Here is a 2,500-nt window from a genome sequence, read left to right on the forward strand (position 1 = left end):
CCCTCCTTCCCTCTCCACCCTCCCTCCCTCCTCCCTCCCTTCTTCTCTCCCTCCTTCCCTCCTCCCTCTCCCCTCCCTTCTCCCTCTCCCTCCCTCTCCCCCTCCCCCCTCTCCCTCCCTCCTCCCTTCTTCCCTCTGCACCCTTCCTCCCTCCCTCCTCCCTCCCTTCCCCTCCCTCCCCCCTCCCTGAACAACCACTAAACTCATCCACCAAAGAACCTCTCAGCCATCCCAGTTTACGGTGATTTGAGCGAATAATTAACGTAATTACAGAAGAGATCCACCCCGAAGCCCTGTCTTGAAGTGAACGTCAGTCTAAATATTCATTGGTGTGAATAAATTAGCACACGAGGCGTTTCACGGGTGTTGCGTAAGGGGAAAGGGGGGGAGGAGGAGGAGGAGGAAGAGGGTGTGGTGGTGGAGGTGGAGGGGGGGGGGGTGGAGGAGGAGGAGGAGGAGGAGGAGGAGGAGGTGGAAGTGGAGGGGGATGTGGAGGAGGAAGTGGAGGGGGAAGGGGAGGGAGATGGGGAGGAGGGGAAGGGAGGGGAGGAGGGGAAGGGAGGAAGGGAGGGGAAGGGAGGAGGAAGAGGTGGAGGGAGGAGGGGGAGTGTGTGTGTGAAATTAATGATAATTTAAAAGAGTATTTACTTCTTGTACTTATATAACCTTACAGTCTACAGCTACACAGAAAACTATCGTTAGAAAATCATGCTAAACATTCAGACACAACGATACTTTTTGAAATATAGTTGTTAAAGCTAGGAAATTGTTGGTAGACCTGATTTTCCAACTACTCTTGGGCATGTGTGGCAAATCACGAAGTAAGAGGCATTAAAGTAGTTTGTAATATTGTATAATACCTTGCCACTAATCAAATAACTTTCATATACTTTTATTTTCATGTTGGGTCAATCGTGCTACTCGCGGATTGTTGCTATTATAATGCCTAATTAACGTATTCCATTAAGATCAAAATAAGGAAAATAAGATACTGTCAATATATTTAAGTTTAATATTTTGTGTTTCCTATCCCCTGATGCCAAAACACAGTTCAAGCATCGAGGCATAGCGCCACTAACTCAGCTGCCAAAACACTTCCTTCCTCACATCGAAGGCGTTCCCATGTTTCCAAGGCATTATACACGATTGAGAATGTTTTGGGCATTTATATTGACACGGCCGCCCACACGTTTTCAATTGGGGTGAGGACCGGATATCTGGGTGGCTGTGGCAGCAGTGCGATGTAGGGGAATTTTCGAAACCAATCCAAGATAACACGGCCGGTATGGATGGGGGCTAGTTTTCTGTATAAGATAGAAGGGATCTATATTAGGAAACAGTCCTAAGAGTTGGAAGGAAAACCTCCTCAAGGATTTCAACATATCGGCTGCCAGGAAATCAGCCAAGGTCACCGTCAACTTGCAAATTGCGTGCATCCACCCAAACAGCCCTGCGGTGATTCGGCCACTCCTCCTGCTCGCGATCACATTCTCGGGTTCAAATATGTCAAATGATAATACTGCATTAGATACAAAAATAGATATATCAAAATGTTTTAGCGCTCATTTCTATCAAAACAAACATCTTTCTTCAAAATGTCGAGCGAAAGGAAGTTGAAAATAGGAGGTGAGGAGACGGGGTCGTTACCTACTGGTGTTTTGTCGACGCCATGCATATCTCGCAGCGTTGGTGTCTTCAGAAAAAAAAAATCTCGTCGCAGATTATTTTTATATCTTAGAAGGCTTGTGGCTCGTCTGCATATTGCAAAGCATATTCCATCCTTTTCGGGAATAAGGTCATCCTGTCACAGAGAATTCATAGGAATTCAGGAGCGACTATTCGATACATCATGAATCAGTACTTGACCAATTCGAACGCTAAATTACCAACCTTTTCGTAACATAAGATTCTGTTCGTCATTGAATGTCTCGACACGCCCCTTCTAGCGATAGTTTTCTGTGTAGCTGTACCTTCCCGACCCCCCCCCCCCCAAAAAAAAAAGGAAAGAAAGAAAGAAAAAATATATACATATATATGAATATATATATACATACACACACACACACACACACACACACACACACACACACACATGTAGTCCATATTTCCAAACACCATTCACAATTTTCTGTCTGATTCTTGTTACCAATATATAATACGACCGAAGAAACTGAAAAACTTGATACCTGATAGATATTATTGTGCCAATAAAATGCCACACACAAACACACTTTTATTTAATCTGATTTGAAAACAGATTTAGGGGATTTGTGATATCGTGTAGTAGCAGATGACTCACAGAATTTGAAAGGCATTTATTGATTTGCGTTTGTTAAATACATGCTTAGTTGCATCCGTGTTTAAGCACAGAAAAATAAAATTAGCGAAGCATATTTTGAATGAAAACCTTGCCTACATATCTGCCTCGTTTTTTTATATACTGCCTTTGATTCCCGACAACTCTTCTGTCAGTTTTATATTTTCTTATACAGGTTTATTT

The sequence above is a fragment of the Penaeus chinensis genome, chromosome 32, assembly GCF_019202785.1.
Source record: "Penaeus chinensis breed Huanghai No. 1 chromosome 32, ASM1920278v2, whole genome shotgun sequence".
Taxonomy (NCBI): Eukaryota; Metazoa; Arthropoda; class Malacostraca; order Decapoda; family Penaeidae; genus Penaeus; species Penaeus chinensis.